The following is a 12,197-nucleotide window of genomic DNA, read 5'->3' as shown; positions in this document are numbered from 1 at the left end:
TTTACATGTAACATGAAAATTCTGAAAAAGATCTAGGAAATTTTTGAATAAAACTTTTAAAATGGTACGCAGATTCAAAAACAAACGAGCAGAGAAAAGCAATGTGCAAAGAAAATTTTAAGAATACAAAATGGAAAGAAATTAAATAACTTAAATAAATAAATAAATAAATAAATAAATACCTAACTTAAAAGAAACAGTTAATCTTGTTTGATAATTCGTAAGATCTAGCTAGTATGCTAGCATATTTTGGTCTGTATATTCATAATTATAATGCGTATAAAAACTCTGAAAAGAAAGCACAACGCCAAGAACTCACAAACTTAGTGCATATATTATATCTTCAAAACTTGCAAAACGAATAAAATTTAAATAAAATACGTTCATTCACAGTAATAAAAATACGAAAAAAAATCATCAATATAAACCTATCATAACTAATGAAAAGTATGAATGGAGAAACAAGAAAAATAATAAAAATAGTAATTTAAACCCTACAAAAGCTTTCTACGTATTGTTCCATCACAGTCATGGTTTCAAGTTCGAGCTTATATTCGCTTGCATCAATGGACTGACAAGCATAAATTACGTGTAAGTTATATTGTTAAAATTTTGATTGTTGTTGCAATTTGTCACTGTTTATGGTTCTCAGCTTATTTTTGTATATTCCCAACATAGTCGAGGTCTGTCGTGTCTCGCTGTCAGTCATTTCGTTACACGTTTCATCGACGAGGGCTGTCAAGACATCCAAATTTCCGCGGGCTACGTATGTCCCATTTTCGATTTTGTGGTGTTTGGTCGCTACACATGTCAGTGACTTATGGTGAAAAGTTCGGCCAATTTCAGTAATCGGTCAATTTTGGACAGCTGTTTTGCTTGGACAAGATTAGGCTCATCGGCGATGCCGTCTTGATCTCCTAAATCGTATCGTACTATCGTCCTTTCATGGCCTCCTTCAGTTTCCGTAGTAAGGAAAAGTCACAGGGGTCCAGATCCAGAAAATACGGTAGCTTTGGCATTATTGGTGTGTTGTTTTGGCCAAAAATTCATGCAGAAACTACAATGTGTGAACAGGGGCGTGACAGCCAAGGTGAAAAAGGCGAAAATTCAAGCTAGGCCGCTGAAATTGTGCATGGTGTTTATGGTCCCGATACTCTAACAGCTAGTTAGGATAAATTTAGGTTTCGTTGACCATTTTCGGTTATTTTTTATGTTAAAGATGCACCTCGCACAGGCGGGCCCGTTATCGAAAATGTCGATAAAATCACAGAAATAATCAAAGTTGAAGGGCATGTTAGTAAACAGAGCATCGGCCAGGAGCTAAAGGTCAATCATCGAACAGCTTAAAGCCATTAACGCAAACCTGGATTAACGAAGAAGCTCGATGCTTGGGCGCCACCCTATTTACACCAAAAACCATGATAGTTCGAATTTCCATCTGCGCAGTTTTGGCCAAACGGGATGAAATCGACCTATTTATTAAACGAATGGTTATTCGGGAAGAGAAATGGGATAAATTCGACAATAATGTCTCAAAATGATCATGGTCTAAGCGTGGTGGAGCATCTTATTCGGTAATAAAACCAGGACTCACGGACAGGAAGGTTCTACTGGGTATATGGTAGGTGTCACAAAAAAGTGACGCCAGCGATCGACGCACAGAGGACGCTGCCGGCGGATGAAGGAGACACTCGATCCAGGCTGTGTGAGTGAAGGTAAACACACCCGGATCGAGTGTTCACTCGGGGGCGTAGTGCAGAATCAGGGCAACAGCCGACGGATGATCCGCCGGAGACCAGAAGGAATTGAACGCGCAAACGCGACAGCAGTTTTTGCCTTCGGAGGCTTGCAAACGAAATAGAACAAAGTTGCGCATTCGCGACAGTAGGACTTGAAAGGCATCGTTTATTATGTGTTGCTTTCGTGTGGCTAATCAATAAATCGGATCTCTACTGTCAACATCTGCACCGTTTGAAGCTAGTGTAGACATCAGTTGCCTGATCTACCATGTTCGTCGACAGCGGTCTATAGATTGAGCACATAGCCCTTTACCTAACCCTTTTTAAAGACTTGTGAGGTATCGAGTGGGTGCTCCTCGGGGAGTACGCCAGGACCTCATAAAGGTATAAATTTAAACCAAAAATAATGAATAAAGACAGTCACAGAATAGACGCCCAACATTAAACCTGTGTGTCATTAGTTCATGGCCGGCGACATAGCCGGGCCAGGTAAAACCATAAACAAAAAAGAACAATACATCACATGGCGACGGTGACGGTGTGTTGACATAGGTAATAAAAGGAATGTGAAATAACAATTGAGGAAGTGAGCTACACGCCAACACAAAAACAAAAGTGAAAAAACGAAAATGAAAAGGTTGAAAAATGCTAGAGTGTGATGTGCCAATCTTTGTGGGCTCAACGGTGTACCTCGACGAAACATCCATGAAGCAGTACATTAGCAAACTACCGGAGTATGTACAGAAGCGCATCAACACCCGCAAGTACCAGCAGCTCTACCAGCCAATCCTCGATCGGCAGAAGGAGATCGTCGCCGGTACCGCCGCACCAACGGAGTAGGAGGACGGATAGGTCGATCCGCCCCGGAAGAAAGGATGGCGCGAGGAACGAGAAAGCAGACAAACAGACCAACCGACCTAAGCAGTTTATTGACGCGAAAAAAAGGGCACATCTCAAGCAGCAAAGCTAAGTAAAATCCAAATGTTTATAAGTCCACGATAGACTAATACTATTTGCAATAACAGAAAAAAAGAAGCTATAACAGATAGAAAAATAACAAAAGAAGCTGTCCCTAGTGGGCAGAACTTATTTGATATAGAAATGGCATCGGCCATAGTCAGTCCATATTTCGACTGAAAATTTAGAAGCTTTTCTAGATGCACTTAGCTTATTAGAAGACCTAGTACAAGAAAACCAAACGGCAACAGCCATTAAATTTATAAAGACAAAAGTAACAGGCAAAGCAAGAATAGCCTTTCAAGAGAAGCCGGTCACCATGTCTGAAATTGCTAAGTCCATTAAAAAGAAATGTAAGTCAAGTATAACACCAGAAATAATCCAGCTTAAATTAAAGACCATCAGAGATCAGGGAAATTTAGAAAAATTCTGCGAGGAGGTACAAATTTTATCGCATATTCTACAAACACTATACATAGAAGAAGGTATACCAAAAGAAGTAGCAACTAAAATGGCTACCAAAGTAGGAATAGCCACACTTATTAACAATAGCACAGGAGAAATAAAAATAATCTTTAGAGCAGCAGAATTTAGTTCAGTAAAAACGCAATCATAAAACTACACGAACTAAATGCAGAGAGGGAAGACGCCGAAATTTGCATTAACAAGATCACCAGCCAAAGGGCGACAGGCCATAATAACTACCAGAGCACAGTACCAGCCCAACAGTGTCATAACTGTCGACGCCCACCACGGCAGTATCAAAGCTACCAGCGACCGTTTGGACAACCGCAAAACTATTATCGCCCACCCCACCACAGTAATAATTACTGGCCCAGGTACGAGCAGCGCCAATTCCACCATAATCTGGGATTCCAAACGCCTAGGTTCGGAAACCAGCAGAGGGTCACACTTACAAAATAATACGAACGACAGACCCACACACAATGGAAAAGTGTTTTTAGCTCAGCAAGAGGCTAAGTCAACGGCGAATCATCAACAACAAGCCGTCGAAGAAGCGCGTCGTAGAAACATCGTATGCGAATATCGCGAGGAAGAAGCCCGCCAGAGATTAGAGAAAGAAGAAACGCAAAGAACACGAAGAATCAGAACGTCAACTACTCGAGATGATCGAGGAACTATACAAGGAGGAGAACGAAGAACAGCAAGTATCAAACAATAATAACATATCGATGCAACACCGTAACAATGGTTCTGATAGCAGTACGAGTAAACGAAGAAATGACCATGACAACGAAGAAGACATAGAGGACGACAATGATGCGCCGTCGGAGTTGCAGAAAGTGTTTAAGCTGACCATTAATGCACAGCAACAAAACGAGGACCAGGAATCAGAGGACCATCGATCCTTCAAGAATAGTTACGATGACGAAGAAAGCGAAGCGAAGCAGTTGCGTTGAAAAAGTACTGCAGCAAGAGAACCAGTCACAGCATTACGAGAACGATTAGCCATACCACCGACTCAAAAGAGTAGAAAAAGAAAGAAAATGAAAAAAACAAGTAAGTTGGACACCTATGACGAGAGTAACGCCAGCCATGCAGATTTCGACAACTGGGATCGCTTCCGGAAAAAATCGGGCGTAGCATCAGTGAAAAGGCATGCAGCGACCACTGATAGTGACAAATTGTTAGACGTGAATCAGGAAGCAGAACTGGCGGCAGCAACTCCAAAGAAAAAAGAAGAAAAGAAAAGAAGGCCGAAACCATTGGGATCACTAGCAAACGACGGCAGGAATGTAAAGAAGCAACTAATGCCATCACGACAGTGTATGCCATCGAGAAGAACGGTGACCCAAACCAGGAAGATGAAGCAGACGATCACCTAGACCATATTGAGACTATCCGACGGGCGGTGGGTACCACCGGCAGCGTAACATCGCTGCCCATCGTCGCTCCATTACCACCCCGAAAAAACAGAATCCCTAGAACGAAGTCATGTCGCATACCTGAGAAATTAACAAACAGTCATTACAACAAAAAACAGCAGAACAGAAGAAACGCAAACTGTCCACAAAAGTAGAATAATATTGTGAACCCACAGCAATAAATTCAATAGTTAATACTGATAGTTAATAGTAAAATAATGCCATCTTCTCATCTTCTTCTTTCATTAATGTATTATAGAAACTTTGAATTTTGTTCATACTTAGTCATTTACGAAGATCCCAAGATGACATTATTTTTCCTTCGTGGGAAGGTGTAGTCATCAGTTGCCCGTTCTACCATGTTCGGTCGACAGCGGTCTATAGATTAAGCACATAGTCCTTTACCTAACCCTTTTTATAGACTTGTGAGGTATCGAGAGGGTGCTCCTCCAGGAGTACGCCAGGACTTCATAAAGGTATAAATTTAAACCAAAAATAATAAATAAAGACAGTCACAGAATAGATGCCCAACATTAAACCTGTGTGTCATTAATTCATGGCCGGCGACATAGCCGGGCCAGGTAAAAACCATGAACAAGAGAGAACAATACATCACACTAGCAATTGACCATAAACGACGAGAATTGGCCAACCAAAGAAGCCTAACAATGGATTGCTCAAGATTTTCACCCATAACGACTAAACCTTGTACAGGGTGGTCCAGTAAGTATTATCTTTTTCATTTGGCTATAAAACAAAAACAGCTTAATATTTTTCAATTGTTGAACACTATTCGAAAGGTTCATTCATCACAATCAAATGGTCTTACGGAAAAAATGAGTCAACTTCAACTTGAAGTTTTTAGCATAGTGCATCAAAAAATCCTATGCACGTCTCATTTTAAAGATAGTATCATACATGTGAGGTGGAGCAATCATAGGAGCATTTTCATAGGGGTACATGAGAATGTAGAATGACAGGAGCATTTTCATAGGAGCAAACAGAACTGGCAGTTCTGTTTGACGCGCACAAGGCGCAAAAGGGAGTCGCAAAGTAGCAATCGACCAGAGCGCTCGAATGTTCGATTCGATAGAGGGAATAAAGCCAAGAAAACGCAACTAGTTTGTGTTGGTGTTTCTTCTCCCTTTCTTACACGCATATTATTCAATTTACTCATTTGCCATTCATTTGTGGAAATGGCGTCGAAACAAGAAGAGCACTCTAAGGGCCACGAGCTGTCGAATGGTCGACGCGGACACAAAAACGTATGGTTTTCGTCATCACGACGACGAAAACTGTCCGCATGGTACCGCTGTCGTCATCATAACGACGAAAACTGTACCCACCGTACTGCAAAGGGACACTTCAAAGTTCTGGCCATTCTGGTCATTCTGGCCATTCTGGCATAGCTTATTTTATGGCAAATAAACTGACAGCTCCGATTTGTTTACATTCATGATCATTTTCGCTTTGAAGTCAGAAGTTTAACAGAAATACCAGCTGGCGTCGATGTGTTCGTTGTTTTGACAAAATAAGCTACGTTATCAAAATTAAACGAAGCGGAGTGTTTTATCGCAAAAGGAAAAGGTTTTTGAAGGCGTGGAGAGAATCAGGGAACCGGGGAAACGATCGTACATCTGAGTTTTCGTGCTTGCGCACTACTTGTCACATAATACGCCGTAGAGGGCGGCGGCGGGTCAATGTAGTCTATTTAGGTACTTCGTTTGTCGCGAGGATGTTCCTTGTTATGCGTAAAACGTTTTAATCATTATACTTTGTGCACCGATTGATCCCTTGTTCTATTTTGACTTCGTATTTGGTCCATCAGCAGTACAACAACTAGTAACAACGCCGTCAAGCGTACCTGTATTAACCACGCCACCGTCAGATACATACACACTCCAACAAACATCAGAACAAGCACAACCTGGGACTGTACCCGTTCCAACACCCTTGAGGACGGCATACCTTGATCCTCGCTCGTTCATTTGGTTCGGGAACTAGCATTTGGTGCACGGCGACATGCTGCGAGTTGTTTCAAACATTATCAAGGTAAGTAAGGTATGAACAAATGATTTTCGTATGCAAGGTTATGTATTTTGTGGAAAGGGCAGGTCAGACGAGTGCTGGATGACTCGGAATTGAATGAGGACAACTGGCGCAGCAACTGCCAGGGAACGATTGGTAATCATAGAATGCTAGGCAAAATCTTTAAGGGGTATGATTAGTAACCGCAAGGTTGTCTAATCATTCCAACATTGTCTTATCATTCCAACATTTACCTTTTTGTAGACATCAGACCGGCAATTAAACGCGGAATTGATTCTTTGAAGGAGGAAAATCGAAACCAACGTCCGCCAGTGCACGAAAAATCAAAGGTAAAGGAAAATGTCGTGATGTGGCAACGGTATTTTCGAGTCTCGACGAATATGTCAACGCTGGCAGTACGGAAGCCGAAGAGCGAAATCAACGAGCTGAGTGTACCGAGGGACCCCAAACCACTTCTTTATACCGCGTTTTATAATGAGGTAGTCGATCAGCTGCGTATTAACCAAGTCTAAGAACGGCTTTCCTGGTGAACTTGCGTTGTATAGTCTCAGTTCGATCTATGCACCATTGATAGTGTTGATGCCCTACAAGCGTAACACAAGCGTACTCGAGGATCGGGCGAACAAGAGAACAATACAAAGCTTTAAGACAAATAACGTCACTCTGAACTCACACGAATAACAAAACCTTACTGCGAGGAAAGACGATGCGTAACGTACAGTTTTTGGCACGTGCTAAATGAAACGAACTAAACTAACTTGCCGTGTCGCCGTCTACTGCGTATAATGTTTCTCAGCAAACATAAATGTTCGATGCACCTTTAAGGTACTACCAAGATTTCTATCTCATATGGTGCATAGTTTCATCTGCATAGTTAGGTAAACACACAACCAAACTTAACTACTGCGTGTTATTACTAACGAGTCCGTCTTAAGCGTGCATTTCCTCAAAGCCAGCTGGTATTTCTCAACACTGTTAAACTTCTGACTTCAAAGCGAAAATGGTCACGAATGTAAACAAATCAGAGCTGTCAGTTTATTTGCCATAAAGTAATCTTTGTCAGAACGGTGAGTTTTAGTATGTCCGTTTGGTGTCCGTCATCGCACGGCGTTTCGTCAGCTGATTCACGACAACCGTCTGTTTTGGTGTCCGCGTCGTCAGCGCCCCGACGATGCGTAAGCTCGAGGCTCCTTGGGATAAATCTATCAATGGTACAAAGTATTTGTATTATTTTCTGTAGTATCAAAGTATTTTTTACAACCTTATAAGCATACAAGTCAGCTCAAAAACACATACAAACAAACCCCAGTCGTTCGACCCGCTCGTCAACCAGTGTGAAAGACCCTAAGAGGTTAAGCTTCGCTCGCTAAGTTACGTATTCAATCTGCAGAGGCCTTAAGGCTTCCACGCTCGCGCATCAAGCCCTTTAGGGTGCCATGAGCCATCGACGCCTTGCTGGAGGCGTAGTCAACGCGGGCCCTAAAACTCGATCTGCTGTCTAGCACCGTTCCGAGATATCCTAACACCTTTCTTTGAAGACACCACCAGGTCCCCGGATTCAACGGTGTCATGTTGTGTGGATCGCAGATTGCTGCCACTACCATCTCGGTGTTGTGAGTGACATAAGATTCTGAACTGCGAGAAGTGGAACCAGCGGCAAGGTAATAGAGAGCCAGAGATCTCGACGTTTACCTCGGACAAAAACCTACATTTTTATTGTTGCCTGGACGACCGTGCAAACAAAGCAGTTCTTCGCTGGGACCTGTTTACGGGACGACCATCAACAGATGCAAAAGCTAAGACAGGTACCATTTTGCCAGATTAATGCTGTCAGAAGCCCAATTTTGCCTATGGAATGAAATGTTTCAAACCAAAACTATGCGATCGCACGGATAGTTCAGGTTTCTGGGTTGAAAAGTTTCTGGGTTTATGGGTAAAAGAAAATAATGTAAATTACACTCACAATAAACGAGAAAAAAATTAAACAACCTGTAAGTTTATTGATGCAGTTTGTAGTTTTAAAGTTTACTGATGTAGTCTATACACGTTTCAACGTTACAACGTTGTAACAACGTTTTGTTTCATAACACACATTAAAACACATGCTTTCGCAACCAATCCGATTTGACATTGTTCTTAAATGCCAAAAGCACATTGTTTAAAAAGCATTCAGACGAAAACAAATCATCTATTTAAACTCAACTCAGAAACGTAAACGCTACGATGCATCGCTACGATGCGATGCGTAGCGATGTGGCGTAGCTATTTATCGTAGCGATCTATGGAGCGATTTGCAACGGTAGATGTCAGTATTATGGAAACAGCCATTGAAGAAACAGCCATTTCACTGTGTTGAAACACTTGCCGAGAAAAATCTACATGAAATGTAAAATGAAACTGTTTTATTAATAAATTTTAAAATAAAGTAATAATCTCTCTCTCGACCACCAGCGCACGCACACTTGTATGGAAATTGGACAGATATTAATGATCGTTTACTCAGAATTTCTAGATCTGCGTCGAATGTCGAAAACAGCAAAAATTGGTGCAATTTCGCTGTCCACACGCAACGATGCTTCGCTACGGCTTAAGCCTAGCATGCAGCCGCATTATTTTAGCTCGAAACATTTCATCCGAAGGAACAATAAAGCTTCTGACAGCATTAATCTGGCAGAGTGGTACCTTTCTTGGCTTTTGACAACAGCAAGCCTCAAAGTACCAGTCTTCTCTTGTCTTCTGCTCTTCTAGTCTTCTACTCTTGAGGTTTCTGGTATTACAGGTATTACTGTCCGGCTACACAATGCGCGAAAAAACGTTCTGGCATTTCAGATAAATGCCAAACTGTTTGCGCTTCTGTCAAAACACTTATGTGTCTGCAGAGGCGTAAATCCGACCGTAAAGCCGCGCGTAAACACTGTTTGTGTTGGCGCCTGAAAAGCGTCACGCCGTCATACGGGCATAAATTCGGTATCAAATTAATTTACAGTAATTTACATAAGTAGTAGTGTGAGGGATGGAGCAGTGACTGCCAGAGGGCTGACAATTGATGAAAAAATGGAGACTGCAGACGGTTTGTTTGTGCGTGGTAGGAATTAGCGTGGCTTTATTCGATGTTTCTTCGTACAGAGTTTCAACGCGACTCTGTGGCGCTACACGAAGCGTGAAAACTGGCGTAAAATTAATTATTAATGTCAAACTGTTTACGCTTCGTGTGGCAGCAAAAATATAAAAACGAAATGTGAAACGTGTTTACGTTCGTGTTTTTGATCCGAGAAAATAGAAATAGAAGAGAAATAAATTGATTTTTGAATATTATTTTCTGTTGTTTTTTTTTTATTTTGTTGCTATACCGGCAAATAAGAACTTAAATTATCCTCTGTTTGTAAGCATGCGTATGCAAAAAGTATTTACGCTCGGGGTTTACGCCTCGGCCGAGACGTAAACGTTTCGACAGGAGCGTAGCAGTTTGGCATTAATCGTTAATGTCAAAAATATTACGTTACGCATCGTCTGTCGCCACAGACTGACTTACGTATCTATAAATGAGGGAGGCAGTGCTGCCGACTGGTAGTACTGCCGACTGGCAGTGTTGCCGGGATTATTACATTATTGGAACGCGATTTTCTACAATTAGTTACTTTGCTTACAAACAGTGGATAATTTAAGTTCTGATTTGCTGGTATAGCAACAGAATCGAAAAAACAGAAAAACATATTCAGAAATCAATTTATTTCTCTTAGATTTATGTTTTCGAACACGAATGTAAATACGTTTGACATTTCGTTTTTATATTTTTACTGCAACACGAAGCGTAAAGGATCTGATGTTTTTACGGTTCGAATTACGACTTGTGTAGCGGTTTATGTAAGGTATTACAATGACAGCACAAGATAGTACTACTAAAAAAAACTAAATATAGTCCAAAAGAAGGGAAAGCTCTTGGTGTTACAAAAAGCTGTAACGGCTCACTGATTAGCTACGCGAATTAAGGTGCGGTGTTACAAACAGATGCGTTTGTTAATAACGTCTGGCAACAGAAATATCGCCACGGGAGAGCCGGATGAAGAGCGAAGAGAGAACCGGAACATCGCCGCAGGAGCGTCGGGCGATGTTTTTACCAGCACCAGGGCCGAAATATAAAGAGAGTGAAATGCGAGTAAATCGTGGCAATAGAACACAATAAGTCGGAGAATAAAAAGTAATTTTTGTCTCTGCACCGCTCAGCTTAACTAAAAAATACAAAAGTGACTTCATTCTTTGCCAACACCCGTTAGAAAACTGATTTTCTAATACTTGGAATTCGCTTATTGCAATAGAAAGCAGTTAAAAGTACCTGTCCAATAATATAGGTAAATCTGTGTGTTGTCTTAACAAAGGGCACTCGTGGTTTCTTTAAATACTGCACAGTCGACGAATAATGGGTTTCAAGACATGATGCGTTTTATTCGTATTCAAATCATTGCACGAAAGGGTTAAAAAACATTCAGTCTTAGTGCCGTCTGGTTTTGCACTGACGGTCTTTCTTATCGCCGATCGGTCACGGCCGTTCGGTCAACGAACCTATCTTTCGAACGGTACGAAGGACGGTGCTCTAGCGCTCTCTATCGGTGGGGCCCTTATCATTTAATATAGCTCTCTTATCGTTTTTCTGGCACCGTTGAAGGGGTACCGCTCTATTTACAACACTGTGTATCTGGGAGGCTACATGAGGTGTAACATAATGTTTTTGAAATTGCAGATTAATGCCAAACTGCTGCGCTTCTGTCACAACGTTTACGGGTCGGCCGAGGCGTAAACCCCGAGCGTAAATACTTTTTGCAAACGGTTTGCTTACAAACAGAGGATAATTTAAGTTCTTATTTGCTGGTATTGCAACAAGATTTTGTTCCTATACCAGCAAATAAGAACTTAAATTATCCTAACAGAAAATAATATTCAGAAATCAATTTATTGCTCTTATATTTCTATTTTCTCAGACCAAAAACACTAACGTAAACACGTTTCACATTTCGTTTCAATATAAAAATTTGCTCTCACACGAAGCGTAAACGATTTGACATTACAAATTAATTTTACGTTAGTTTTTACGCTGCATGTTTGCGTTGCGTTTTTTAACAAGCTAGGTGGAATACTAATGTACGAACCTGAGAAAAGGCCCTCAGGAACAGTGTGGGACTCACACCCACTAAACCACTAGCTTGGTTTTCCGTTACCACCCTGCTGCTGTATGCCCCTTTCGAGATGACTCGCAGCGAGGGTGGCAGTGCCGAGGCACTTACACCGCAAAAACAAAGGTCTAAACCGACTACAAATTTAAGTACTGGCGTTGTTCAAACCACCTCATATTTTCGCCAGTACCACAAAGAAAATCCCTCCCAACTATAATACGAATCGTGCCTAAGCACCCTAAAGGTAGTGCCAAGGCACAGGCTTTTCCCCAGCCACAGTAGGCATCAAGGTCGGCGCGGGTCGCCGAATAGCCCAGGCGAATGTCCGAAGGCCATCCGCCTGTTTTCCCTTTTTTTTTTTTTTTTTTTTTTTACCCCTGCACTTGCTGGACCACGCC

Source organism: Anopheles bellator (genome assembly GCF_943735745.2).
Source record: "Anopheles bellator chromosome X unlocalized genomic scaffold, idAnoBellAS_SP24_06.2 X_unloc_2, whole genome shotgun sequence".
Classification (NCBI taxonomy): Eukaryota; Metazoa; Arthropoda; class Insecta; order Diptera; family Culicidae; genus Anopheles; species Anopheles bellator.
The sequence above is the reverse complement of the archived record's forward strand: the minus strand, read 5'-3'. Positions refer to the sequence as shown.